Consider the following 14943-nt stretch of genomic DNA (forward strand, 5'->3'; position numbering starts at 1 on the left):
AGCCAACCACATCCCATTGGCAGCAATATGAAAACTGATGACAATTGCGGCTATGAAGCCAATGAACCTGATGATTTGGCAAATGCTAAATACAAAGCATCTGATCTAAACTATTGAAGCAAATCTTTGCATCTGAAGATTAATTTTGCTCATAAAAAAATCAATTGACTATTATGACTACAAAGACTTACAACTCTGCCTGACTGTACGTTGCGACCAGGGAGGGGGTCACTGTTAGTGAAGTACGTTGAGCGTCAACAGCTCTTGGCGATTATGGTTGACAGATTTCTCTCTTACTGCACTATATCACTATATGCAACCAACCAAACTAGTAGCAAGAGTTAACCCTTTATGGGCGTCTTATAGATGCCCTTGTTTAAAGATCATCTGTCACTAAAAGTCAAGTTAAAGACATATGATCTTTTGTATTTAAGAAACCTTTTTAAGATCCTTCTCCTTCCCTGACAGCCACTAATTTCTCAAAGAGGCAGATGTTATTGATCCTAATACTAGGTCCCAGACCAGCGGCACTTGTGTACTTTATCAGGCAGCATAGATTATAGTTGTCATGCTGAAGCTCCATATTATCGCCTCGGGACTCCTGAAACTTTAAGATTTAGCTGTGCTACTCTCTGAGAAAGAAGAAGAGAGAAGATGCAGTCATAGGAGGTTTGTGGTCTATTCTGCATTTACATGACTGTGGGGCATAGCTGCTATTTGTGCGCAGTGGTATCAATGTCAATTCTTTGCAAAATTCTACTGTGCTGAAAATCACCTTGAAGGTGTTGGCCCATATGCTGAATATTAAGCAGATTTCCCCATTTTCATGGCAGGGAAACGTGGCAGGGAAACGTGCAATCCCAGATCCTCCTCCATGATTCAAGGATAATAAAGAAACAAGTATTAATCTCCTATTTATCCTCATACCAGTGCTGCGGAGGTGCCGCCATATTGCTCTCTCTCTGGTGTTGAACTGCTGACAACGTGTATTAATAGCAGAACTTGCAGTGAATATGAGTGTAATACTAGCTCAGCACCAAAAAAGCATGAAGATCTGAATGTGTCACCTACAATCCATGACTGGTGTAGCTATAAAACAAATTTAGGCCACTACTTAGAAAGAGTTCCCCGTTGATTTATTTTCAGGCATTAAAGGGGTTTGTCTCATTAGAGACAACCCTTTCAGAATGAGGCCGCAGGGCGGTCAGTCCCAGGTCTCGCTCCCGGCTAATAGCTGATTTCCCTGGGGAAATCCGTGGCCAGCCAGGTATTTCCCGTGCAAACTAACATTGCTAAATCACTGAACCATTGTGCTGCCCTTTAATATAATAGAAGAAGATGGTAGATTGGCAATTAGGTATAATATTATTATACAGAACCAGATGTGTCAGATATAAGGGATTGTGCCGGTGGAAGTTGGGCGATAGTGTTAAAACTTTCTGAAAGTTGTCCCTTTAATAATATAAAATCCTAAATAATAATTTCACGTCCCTAGTTAGTATTATAGTGGGTGATTTAAAGCATGTCTCCAGCCAAAACCTAAATCTTCACTGTTCTGAATCCTTATGTGTGTGCAGTCTTGTACTTGTTTCTGGCACAAGAAGAAACTACTTCCTTTCAGCCATATTAGCTCCTAATTATGTTTGCTGGCCAAGACTGAAGTCTACAATCTCCCCCCTTGGTCTCTCAGCTCGTCCTTCAAATAATCGCAGTGAGGCCGCCCCTCCCCCCACCTCTCACACTGTGCAGATATTTCTGATTGATTCTATGCCTGGAGCTCAGGGTTGTGCACTGTTTAAAGTTAGGGTCCACTTACACGGCCCGATTTGGGCCGTGTTAACGTGCGCCGATCAACAAGACAGCTTGTTGACCGGCGTTCGTTTGCTCCTTTCACAAGGAGCTAGTATGGGGACGAGTGCTCGTTACTCAGATCGCTCATCCCCATACATTTCTATAATGCCGGCAGCGAGTCTCCCTACAGGAAGATGTGCTGCCAACAACGATAATATTTTATGCTGCAGAAAAGATACGATCAGCCGATGAACAAGCGTTTGCTCGTTTATACAGAGCAATGATCGGGAATGAGCTTTCTGTGAACGCTCGCCTACCCGATAATTGGCCGTGTAAAAGGGCCCTTTGCTAATCCTTACAGAGGTGGGATGTTGCACCTTCTCATTTTCTCAATGTCATGAAGAAGATCAAAGCATGTGGCATGTAAGACACCATAAACAGGAATGTATACGCTTTTACTTCTAAATATAGAGTAAGTCCATAAACAGCTCTATATCTATAAAGACACATAACTAATGCATGCGAGCACTGAGGGCGCACATATGAGGACCAGTGAACTACCAGTCAGCATGCTAGAAAATATTATTCAGTGATGACATCATTGAAGACTCTATGACACTTACCAAGAGTATTTTTGTCCTGATCACTGCAGATGTACTTTTAGTCAGGGGGCACACGAGTCGGATTTGCTGCACAAAACTCACAAATCGGACCCAGATATCACAGGGAAAAAAAAATGGCAATACTTATCTCCCCATGGTTTCCTATAGCAACGCGTCTCTACGCTCAGGGCTGATGTCAGTGCTGCCGGCCTCCTGGGATGACGTTTTCTTCCATGTGATGGTTGTAGCCTGTGATTGGCTGCAGCGGTCACATGGGATAAAAAGTCATCCCATGGAGCTGGCAGACGGTTTCAAAAATCTATTTTTGGGGCTTTTTTTTTTAGCTCTAGTATTCAAATTTATTAACGACATAATCAACATTTTTGGTCTGAACACAGAAGAGACTTTGAGATGACTTGGAACAAGTTAGTTCAGTCATCAATCCAGATAATTTGGTTGGTTTTCGTGAATAAGATAAGATAAGATAAGATAAGATAGACTTTATTGATCCCCGAAGGGAAATTAATAAGTCATTTCATTGCTCGAAAGAAACAGATAAAAACAGTAACATTAACACTTATCATACACAAATAACACATAAAATACATAAAATACAACACATTTAGTTCCATAGAAATAAAATACAATTAAGATCACATTACAAATCCGAACACCTCATTGTAAACTACCATTAAATAGAAATATAACAGCTGGCAAAAAAATACTTTCTGTATCTATCTTTCGAACACCTCAATTGAATGTATCATTTACTGAAGTCAAACAGTGGATGTGCCGGACACAAGATTATTTTCCTAAACTTTTTTTAAATCCGTTTATCCGCCAACACACTAACCGGATCCACTTTGCGTCCAATAACACTACTTGCCTTCTTGATTAACTTGTTTAATTTCTAACTATCCCTAATCCTCGCATTGCCATACCAGCGCACCACCGCAAACAATATTGCACTCTCCACAACGGATTTATAAAGCATCTGTAACGTAGTTGTGCACACATTAAAAGATCTCAATTGGCGCAAAAAATACAGACGGCTAAATCCCTTTTTGTATAACAGATCACAATTTTGCCTCCAGTCCAATTTATCGTGCAGGTTCACTCCCAGGTATTTATAACCAGCTACTCTTGACACCATCTGACCACTTATTTGAATCGCCTCCGGTTCCTTTTCCCTTTTACAGAAATCAATTATCATCTCTTTTGTTTTCCCTACATTCAGCACTAAACAATTATCCTTCGACCAAGCGCAAAACTTCGCCACCTGCTCCCTGCACTCGTGATCATCACCTTTTACAATACACCCAACCACCACCGAATCATCCGAGTACTTTTGTAAGTGGCATGTAGTTGAATTAAAGACGGATTTCATAATATAAAAAATGTTTGGTTAGAATTATTACCGCTACAGGTAGAAAATGTTAAGCATTTTCAATATAAAAAGGAAAAAAGAATTATATGCTGAAACTGAAATACCCCTAGGCTGATTTTGCTAGAGGAAGCAATACAACTCCCCTCCAGCAGCCAGAGGAACGTCTGTCCATGTAATAAATAGACATCACAAGATTGCCAGAGCGAGCCACTGCTTGTCAGCCGCTCATAGGGTATACAGACAGGGGAACCCGTATTAAAGTCTATGGAAATCTTTGAAGAGCGTTTTATTTTTATTTTTACAAAAACAATGTATTTTAGTGTTAAGTGCAAGCTTGTATTATTTATTATTGTTTTTTTTAACTTTTTTAGATACAGCTTCTATGTATCCTAGATATATAGAAGCTGTATCTGCTGCTGAAACCCAGATCCATCAGGAGAGCGCCACTGACAGCTTCTGTGACAGTGGGTCCTGTGTGTCCCTGATCCACCTTTTATCGATCACATTTAAGTTATGAAACATATAAACACTATAATACACTGTTTTACTGCTGTGTGTATCCTACTTGCTCCAATCTAACTGTATACTCACACAGTGCAGTTTTTGTGCAGTTTTTGTGCAGTTTTTGGGCTCCATTTTTCTACCATAAAGAGGAATAATAGAATTTTTCTTTTCTTTACGATCCACTGTGGTTGAGGCTTCAAAAAGTGTGGCAAAACTGCGCTGTGTGAATAAGGCCAAAGACAAGACGCAGATGGCCTCTCCCAACAGGGGTGAAAAAGGAATTTAGTAAGAAATTATCTCAGTTGTGATTGAAGAGTTACAAAATGAGGTAGCAGCCTTTATCTTGGCAATGAGATTTGCTATCTTCTGACTTATGCTCAGAAAAGTTATATATTGTTAGAAAAAAAAAGTTTTTATAAAGATTGTTTTCCAATTTGTACTACAAACATTTGTGTAATATCCAAGACACACGCCATCCCCACATCTGATAAAACAAATACATACACACACACACACACACACACACACACACACACACACACACACACACACACACATAGGAAGTAGACTCACTTTGCATGGTGCAGTAAAGCAGGGCCACCAGCAGTCTGGGACAGAGCAAACCGATGATTGGGCCACTGAACTACAAATCCATCACAATGTGAGGACCTGAATGTAATACTTTGTGGGTGAGGGGCACCAAACAAAATCATTATCACGTCCGAAGTGCGTGTGCGTTTTGCGCGTGCAAAAAACGCAGCATTTTGCGTGCGAAAAAGGCACTTGACAGCTCCGTGTGTCATCCGTGTATGATGCGCGGCTGCGTGATTTTCGCGCAGCCACCATCATAGAGATGAGGCTAGCCGACGTCAGTCACTGTCCATGGTGCTGAAAGAGTTAACTGATCGGCAGTAACTCTTTCAGCACCCTCGACATTGAATTCCGATCACCATATCGAGTAACCTGTTTAAAAAAAAAGAGGTTCGTACTTACCGAGAACTTCCCGGCCGTTGCTTTGGTGACGCGTCCTTGGTGACGCGTCCTTGGTGACGCGCCTCTCTTGACATCTGGCCCCACCTCCCTGGATGACGCGGCAGTCCATGTGACCGCTGCAGCCTGTGCTTGGCTTGTGATTGGCTGCAGCTGTCACTTGGACTGAATTGTCATCCCGGGAGGTCAGACTGGAGGAAGAAGCCGGGAGTTATCGGTAAGTCAGAACTTTTTTTTTTTTTTTACACGTTCACGTATATTGGAATCGGAAGTCACTGTCCAGGGTGCTGAACCAGTTTAACTCTTTCAGCACCCTGCACAGTGACTGTCTCCTGCCGGGTTTGGTCAAAACGAGTTCGGCCGGACCCGGTAAAGTTCGGTTCGCTCATCTGTAAGACACTCCGTTCGGTTGTTTGTAAACAGAAAAGCACTTGGTGCTTTTCTATTTACATTCAGTTTGACAGCTCTTGCGCGAATCACGCAGTTCGCACGGAAGTGCTTCCGTGCAACCTTCGTGGTTTTCACGCACCCATTGATTTCAATGGGTGCGTGATGCGCGAAAAACGCAGATTTATAGAACATGTCGTGAGTTTTTTTCAGCGCACTCACGCTGAGGAAAACTCACGGACTGTCTGCATGCCCCCATAGAGTAATATAGGTGCGTACGACACGCTTGAAAAGCACGCGCGTCGCACGCGCGTATATTACGCTCGTGTAAATGAGGCCTTAAGTACAAAAAAACCTGGACTGTACTGTAGATGTCGCCCAAGGTCAATGTCCAACCCATTCCTCCATCCTTGCAAGGCAATAGTACCAACCACGGAGCCATATACAAGGTGAGTAAAAAATTTATTTTTTGAGTGTACAGTGAGTTTTCTTTCTTCTTCAGTATCCCTTAACATATCAAATAACAGAATAAATGCCAGGAAGTATCTAAATATCTAGAAAGTATCAGAATAATCTTCAAAACATCCCCGAGAACATTGAAGAGGATCACATCACATCATTGAATCAAAGCCACTTCTATCATTGTGTAACAAGACGTGGTGAGGAATGTTTTTCTCCACTAATTGTTTTCCTCGACAATTAATTAAATCTGCCAGCTCGGTGCCAGAGGTCAGCATTTGTTAAAAACAATTACAAAAGCTTTTGAAGTCTGCGAAAAAGTATAAAATGACGCCCAAATGAAAAAAAAAATTTGAATTGTCTCGCACTGCATGTATACAATTTATCCTATGGACACCGATCGTCTATAACATTAACCCCTTAATGACCGCCGATACGCCTTTTTACGGCGGTCATTAGTGGGCTTTATTCTAGAGCGCCGCCATTCTACGTCGCTGCTGTAGAATAAAGTAAACAGAGCAGGGAGCCGTGAAATCTCCCTGCTCTCAGCTGCCAGAGGCAGCTGAGGGCTGGGGGCGTCACTGCTCTGCCGGGTGAGATCGATATTAGTATCGATCTCACCCGTTTAACCCTTCAGATGCGGTGCACAATAGCGAGCACCGCATCTGAATGGTTTTGGAGAGAGGGAGGGAGCTCCCTCTCATCTCACTGACAACCGGCGATAAAATCGCCGAGTGTCTGTGTCTTCTATGGCAGCAGGGGGTCTAATAAAGACCCCCAGGTCTGCCTGGAGCGAATGCCTGCTAGATCATGCCGCAGGCATGACCTAGCAGATGCCTGTCCGTTTTAAACGGACAGGCAGTAATACACTGCAATACAAAAGTATTGCAGTGTATTATAATAGCGATCGGAGGATAGTGAAGTCCCCTAGTGGGACTAGTAAAAAAGTAAAAAAGTTTAATAAAGTTAATAAAAAAAAAAAGTGAAACAAAAAAAATGAAAAACCCACTTTTTCCCCTTACAAAATGCTTTACTATTAAAAAAAAATACAATAAAGCAAAAAAGTTACACATTTGGTATCGCCGCGTCCGTAACGACCCCGACTATAAAGCTGTTACATTATTTAACCCGCACTGTGAACGCCGTAAAAAATAAAATAAAAAACAATGGAAAAATTGCTGTTTTCTGTTAATCCTGACTTAAAACAAATGTGATAAAAAGTGATCAAAAAGTCGCATCTACTCTCAAATGGTACCAATAAAAACTGCAAGTCGTCCCGCAAAAAACAAGACCTTATACAGCTATGCCGACGCAAAAATAAAAAAGTTACAGCTCTTCGAATGTGACAATGGAAAAATGTAAAAAATGGCTTGGACATTAGGGCCCAGAATGCAAGCAGGGGGAAGGGGTTAAAACCACTGACAGGTGAAGTGAATAATATTATTTCATTACAATGGCTCCTGCCAAGAGGTGGGATGTATTTGGCAGTACGGCCAGGGCTAACCTAGACTTATTATAGCGCTACTGATTGATTTTTAACGTTTCAGTAACAGCTGCACTCCACAAGATTACATACAACTCAGTGTACTCATTTGGATTGCAGCTGTAGCTCAATTGGTTATATTGTTTGTAAGGGCACGGCTGGACGTGGCGGAATTGCTGTGGAATTCCGCTGCGGACAGTCCGCAGTGGAATTCTCCAGCGGCCGTTTTTTACAGTTGCTTCAATACATTTTTAGGCAAGTTAGTTCAGACGTGGCGGAAAACTCCACTGCGGACCATAGGCTGGGGTGCGGAATTTTCCCTCCAAAGCATGCACTGTCTGTTGCGGACAAGAAGCAGAATTTCACTGCGGATTTCAGCCTTTGCAATGCAAAAACTGAAATCTGTGGCAAGTCCGCTGTCTTTTCTGCAACGTCTGAATTACCTGTCAAATATGCAAATGTTGGTGCAGATTTGTTGCGTAATTGCCCCAAATCTGCACCAACATTTGCAGCGGAAAAACTACGCCACGTCTGGCCGTGCCCTAACTAAACTTTTAAAACACTTTTGATATGTCATAGTATCATGTCAGAAGTTTTGATCAGTGAGGGTCCGAAAACGGAGACCCCCAACCAATCACTAAAATGAAGCGGCGGCAGCGCTTGGACGAGAGTGAGCGGTGTACGGACTCAGACTATCTTTCAGGCCCCATGGAAAGCTGATCAGAAACTAAGCTCCACAGCGATCACTCGAGCAGTTCTGCTGCTTTGTTTTAGCGTCCGGCGGGGGTCTCTGTGATCAGACTTCCACCGATCAAAACTTAATGTCACTATGATATGTCAAAAGTTTTTTTAAAGGTTAGTTACCCTTTAAAATCCATCAGTAGCAATACAAAAAGACTAGGTGTAGCCCTGGCCTAACTTATACACTATGTTATGCCATTGCAAGACATTCAAGAACACCAGAGAATTTTTCAGTCCTTCACTAGGCATAATACAGTTTATAAACTTTGCCTGAAGAGTTCCTTTAAGATTATGGAATGCGTGCTTAGAGGAGGTGCAACTTTCCTTCTGGTCATGGCCTATGGGATGAACACCATTGCCTATGGACACAACATCATAAGTCATAACACGCGCAAAGAAATTGTTCAGACCAGGCCCATTGGTCTTTTGGAAACAATGCTACAGTGCCTAAGATACATTGAAAACATATTTGAAGGGAACGTACCTGATTATGCAGATCTAAGAATGAATATTTCTAGTAGAAACCTTTACAGCAGAACAGGCAGCTATAGGTAAATCATGGCACAGCAAAATGGATATATCATATTAATTTATGCACACATTATTCAAATCAGCTGGCACTGGTCAAGAAGTCGTAACAAATGGCACAAGGAGGTGCCCCCACAGTAAAGCTTTTAATAATATAATATCAAGGAGCACTTGAATTCCTTAAGTGGGCCACATGCTTGACTGGATACACCTCCAATTTCATGTCACAATTCAATGATTATAGACATTTATAGCATAAATATGATAAATGCACCATTTGGTCTTCTGATCCTTTCAGGCCTCATGCACACGGCCTTGTCCATAATCACGCCCACGCTTGCAGGTGTGTCCGGCCGCGGGTTGCATTTTCGGGCCATGCTCCCATACAAAGTATGGGAGCACGGCCTGTAAACAACGAAAAGTAAGACATGCTCCATAATTCCCGACACGGTTCTACGGCACAGACACCTATCCATAGCGATACGGAAAGGTGTCCACGGCCAATAGAACCGGGCGAGTCCGTAATTGCGGACCATATTATGGCCCGCATTTACAGAGATTTTTTACTGTACTGCGCATGGGGCCTTAGTGTCCTGAGTGGAATGGGCCTAAAACAAGGCTGTGTAGCCTGGAGAGGCAGTATATTGTGTGACCTAAAGTCAAGTAACATGAACTCACATTCCCAAGATCTTTGCTTATTTCTCTTCTTGCAGTCCCCCTAAGTGTAATTGTATAAGATTAGAAAAAAAGTCTGATCTTTTATTAGAAACTGAGCCATTCTTGATCATAGGCTGTGTCTAATACTGCAGCTAAGTCCATTCAAGTGAATTGGGTTAATCTGCGATATCAGACACGGCCAATTGACAAGTGTGGTGCTGTTTCTAGAAAAATTACATCCTTTTTTCTAATTTCATACAATCCCTTCAAGCTTTTGTTTTGTTATTATATACTCAAGGAACGTTGTCAAGATTATCGTTCCATCAATATCCATAGCCAAACCACAAAAATACTCCCACTATGTAAAGTCTGGCTTGACTGGTTTGTATTAAATGGTGCTGTTTCACTTCTGCAACAGGGCACACCCTTAAAGCCAGGATCACACACTCAGTTTTGATGCAGATTTTGGTGCAATTTTTTGAGCCTAATGAATCTCCTTTCTTTTGTGTTTACGCCTGGATTTGACTCAAAAAAACGGAGCCAAAAACTGCACTAAAAACTATGTGTATGATTGTGGCCTTATGGCGTTTTCTGAGTTCAGGAAAAAATAGGGTAAGAGCAGGAAATGTGTTCAAAAAATAAAATAACTTCCTGGGTCATGTAGTTAGTGCAGACTCTGGCTTTGTATCCTTTTCCGCACTTCAAGGTAGTTTTGACATTCCGGGGACGGCCTTTTTCCATTATCTTCAGTTGAGTCATGCTTGGTATGCCTAATTTGGCTCCCTGTCACCTCAGATTGGTTTCTCTAAGGTGGAGGACCTTCTTGGCGCTGCAGGTCCTTCCAAGGTGCTCACTCAATTATACACCTTGATGCCCTCCCTGGGACAAAGACCCTTTGATAAGGCATTTCTGAGATGGAGGGGTGATATCCCTGATTTGGTGGAGGAGGATTGGAGGGAGGTGGAACTTTCTTTTTTTGACTCGGTTGTAAGGTCAAGGGATTTTCTGATATAATCTAGGTTTTTACATAGGATCTATCACACACCAGTCAGACTCCAGAGGATGGGGACATTGACCTCGGATAGATGTTTTCGCTGCCAGTCGGATGTTGGTACTTATTTACACTGTGTGTGGGTATGTCCCAGAGTGGCCCCTTCTGGTCAGAAGTAGTGGAGTTTCTTCATGCTCATTATGATTTTCCGCGACTTCTTACACCTCAGATGTGTCTATTGGGTGTTATGAATGAAGTCATACCAAATCATTATGATAAGATATTTTTTAGATTTTTCTTTTCTGTGCTAGGAAGCTTGTGATAATGGCTTGGAAGAATCTGGAGGGTCCGAGTTTGATAAACTGGAAGCAATTGGTGAATAAATATATACCTATGTACAAAAAATTATATCTAAGCAGACGATGTCCAGTTAAATTTGGTAAAATTTGGTCAAGGTGGTTAGAGACTCTGGAGACTGCAGTTTAGATGCGATTTTTTTATGAGGGGAGGAGGTTCTTGGGGGTGGGAGGTTTGGGGCACTAGGATGAATGTGGGTGTATGTATGGTTGACTGAGTTGGGGCATTGAGGTCTTTTTGTAACTATTGTATATGCAATGTATCTGCTCTGAATTAATTATGTAATTCACTGTTGTGCTGCCTATCTCAATGTCTCTGAGTTTGTCCATGCTTGTACAGCAAAAAGTTTTAAAAAAGCCTTTAAAAAAAAAAAAAAAAGAAAATAACTAGTACTCACCTGATAAATCCCTCACCGGTCCAGCACTAATCTTTAGGGCCTTTTACACTGGCTGACACTCGGCCGGTGCAGCGAGTGCTCCTGTCACATGGAGCTATGCATGGAGACAAGCGGTCGTTACTCCGATAACTTGTCCACATACATTATTATTATGTCGGCAGCGCGTGTCTCTATTTACACAGGGAGATGTGCTGCCGACAACGATAATATTTTACTTTTTTTTTTAAATGATACGATCAGCAGATGATCAGTTTGCTCGTTCATCTGCTGATCGCTGCTCTGTTTACACAGGACAATTATCGGCAACGACCATTATATGAACACTTGTCTGCCCAATAATCACCCAGTGTAAAAACCCCTTTTGTTTACTTGGCTGCAGCGATGACATGCCTGTATATCCACAAGACCACTGCAGCCAATCACTGGCCTCAGCAGTCCTGTGCCGTACAGTGCTTAGAGGAGTGTTTGGTTGCAGCAGTCATGTAGGTATATGGGCACATCATTACTGCAGCCAAGTTAACAAGGACCGGCGGGTAATGTTGCTGAAGTGGCAGGAGATTTATCAGGTGAGTACTGGTTATTATATTATTGTTTTTTTCAGTGCCAGTTGAACTAGCCCTGGGGCATCTAGACATGAAGGCTATTTTAATTTTATTTTTAACACATTTCCTGCTGTTAACCTTATTAAGGCTGGTTGCAATTGCACAGGGCCCCCATCCTCTTATGGCCTACTGCCGACTTATGGCAGCCATTGCGGATGCTACGGGGTCCAGGGCATGAGGGGACACACGCCGCCCGGCACATAACATTGAATACTACAGGCTACAGTCGAAGTTAGGCCTGCAGCCTACTAAACCCTGCGACAGAATCCCTGCTCAGGCCGGCGTGATGACGTCACTGGATCACGCTGGCCTACGAAAGGGTCCTGTCTGGAGGCTGTGGAGCAGCTCCGTCCCTCGTAGGAACAGGGCTAGGTTAGTACAATTTATTTTCTATTTGTGTGGCACTAGCTACAATAGGGAGGGCAGTGTGTGGCACTTTCTACAGGAGGGTGATGTGAGGCGCTGTCTACAAAAGGGGGGCTGTGTGGTGCTATCTGCAGAGGGCACAAAGGGGGACATTATTACTGTGTGAGGGCACAAAAGGGGTATGGTTACTGAGGGGACACTTTTATTGTGTTGAGCACTAAGGGATCATTATTACCATCTGGGGCACTGTGGATTATGAGTATGTTTAGAGGATTGGGTATAGGTGGGGAGGATGCTGGAAAAGTGAAAACTATCATGTCTGTGTGTCAAATTCTGCAGAAAAGAGTCGTGGCTGGAATAAGTGGTCTGAGATAGATGGAGAAACAGGGGCGGACATACCGCATGTGCAGCCGGTGCAGCTGCACAAGGGCCCCGCGTGGGAAGGGGGCCCGTTCAGTGGCGTAACTACCACAGTAGCAGCCGTAGCAGCTGCTACGGGGCCCGCGGCATGGGGGGGCCCGTGTCGCCCTGACAGGCACATTACATTTTATGTACCAGGCCTGGCGGCACGGGCCCCCTCATGCCTAGTAGCATCACAACACTAGGCATGAGGGGAGGGAGGGGGCGGGGGCCCGGTGATAGCCGCCACACTGCACTACCAATCGGGAGGGAGGGGGCGGGTGCCCGGGCCCGGTGATAGCCGCTACACTGCACTGCCAATCTGGCACAGATGAATAGGACAGGACGGCGATGCTGGTGGTAGGAGGAGCGCTCAGGCAGGGGAGAGGACAGGGGGCGGTGCGACGTAAGACTTCGGGCGGCTGGACAGTACAGTCAGGACTGCCGGAGAACTCATAGGATGAGCGGAGGACAGACACAGGACGAGTGGAGGACGTGCAGACTGCAGAGGACAGGTAGATGAAGTTAAAAAGTTCATGTCAGAAGGGAGAAGTTTTTATGTAGAAAAATCTGCCTCATAATTCCTTCCGGAATTTTGAGGCATATTTTGACCTGCCGGTAGAACACTTCCCGCGTTTTTCATTGCGTTTTTTTGTGGCGTTTTTCGGCCATCGGGCCGTGGGCAGGGAAACGCAGCAAAAAACGCATTTTCTGCCTGCCATTGTTGTCAATGGGAAGTCAGAGACAGAAACGCCCGAAGAAAGGGCATTGCGCTTCTTTTTCCCGCATGCGGTTTTTACTGCTCGCAGGAAAAATTTCATGGATTTCAATGGGAGGCACTTTCTGACGTTTTTCGCGAAAAAAACCTCAGTGTGAACTCCCCCTAACACAGGGGCGTAACTACTGCTATAGCAGCCGTAGCGGCTGCTACGGGGCCGCGGCATGAGGGGGCCCGCGTCACCTGCCGGCACGGGCCCCCACCTTGGCCGGAATCTCCGCTAGCTGCCGCTATGGCTGCTACAGCGCGATGCCACGGAACACTACGGCAGAGCAGGGAGTATCTCCCCGCTCTGCCATTAAACATAAGACATGTATCCCCTATCCACAGGATAGGGGATACGTGTGTGATCGCTGGCATTGATAGGGAGAACGGGGGACCGAAAGTCCCCTGAAGTTCTCCATCACAAACCTCGGACTTCCGGGGTCTGTGTCGGCAGCTCCGTAGAAATGAATGGAGCGCCGGTCACACTTGAGCTGCGCAGACACCGGAAGTCAGAGGTGAGTGATGGAGAACTTCGGGGGACTTTCGGTCCCCCGCTCTCCCTATCAATGCCAGCGATCACACATGTATCCCCTATCCTGTGGATAGGGGATACATGTCTTTTGTCTTTTCACACTGTAGGTCGCATTTTTTTGAGTGATTGGGGGTGTATGGCGTTCCCTACAGGGGGGGGGCTGTATAGCGTTCCCTACAGGGGGGGGCTGTATAGCGTTCCCTACAGGGGGGGCTGTATAGCGTTCCCTACAGGGGGGGCTGTATAGCGTTCCCTACAGGGGGGTCTGTATGGCGTTCCCTAAAGGGGGGTCTGTATGGCGTTCCCTACAGGGGGGGGCTGTATGACTTTCCCTACAGACCCCCCCTGTAGGGAACGCCATACAGAACCCCTGTAGATAACGCCATACAGACCCCACTGTAGATAACGCCATAAAGTCCCCCCTGTAGATAACACCATACAGCCCCCTGTAGATAACGCCATACAGCCCCCCTGTAGATAACGCCATACAGCCCCCTCTGTAGATAGCGCCATACAGTCCCCCCTGTAGATAGCGCCATACAGTCCCCCCTGTAGATAGCGCCATACAGTCCCCCCTGTAGATAGCGCCATACAGTCCCCCCTGTAGATAGCGCCATACAGTCCCCCCTGTAGATAGCGCCATACAGTCCCCCCTGTAGATAGCGCCATACAGTCCCCCCTGTAGATAGCGCCATACAGACCCCCCTGTAGATAGCGCCATACAGACCCCTCTGTAGATAGTGCCATACAGTCCCCCCTGTAGATAACGCCATACAGCCCCCTCTGTTGATAGCGCCATACAGTCCCCCCTGTAGATAACGCCATACAGCCCCCTCTGTAGATATCTTGAGATTCAGTCCTGCTTGATAGGTAACAGTGCAGTAAGCTAAGCATGATAAGATCATCTAAATTATTGCATCTCAGTTGCATGAGTGCTTTGTGTTATATTCAATGATTCAATTTAACCTAAGTCTCTAAATGTGGGCAAAGAAAATAAAAAAACTATA

This window comes from Rhinoderma darwinii, chromosome 4 (genome assembly GCF_050947455.1).
Source record: "Rhinoderma darwinii isolate aRhiDar2 chromosome 4, aRhiDar2.hap1, whole genome shotgun sequence".
Classification (NCBI taxonomy): Eukaryota; Metazoa; Chordata; class Amphibia; order Anura; family Rhinodermatidae; genus Rhinoderma; species Rhinoderma darwinii.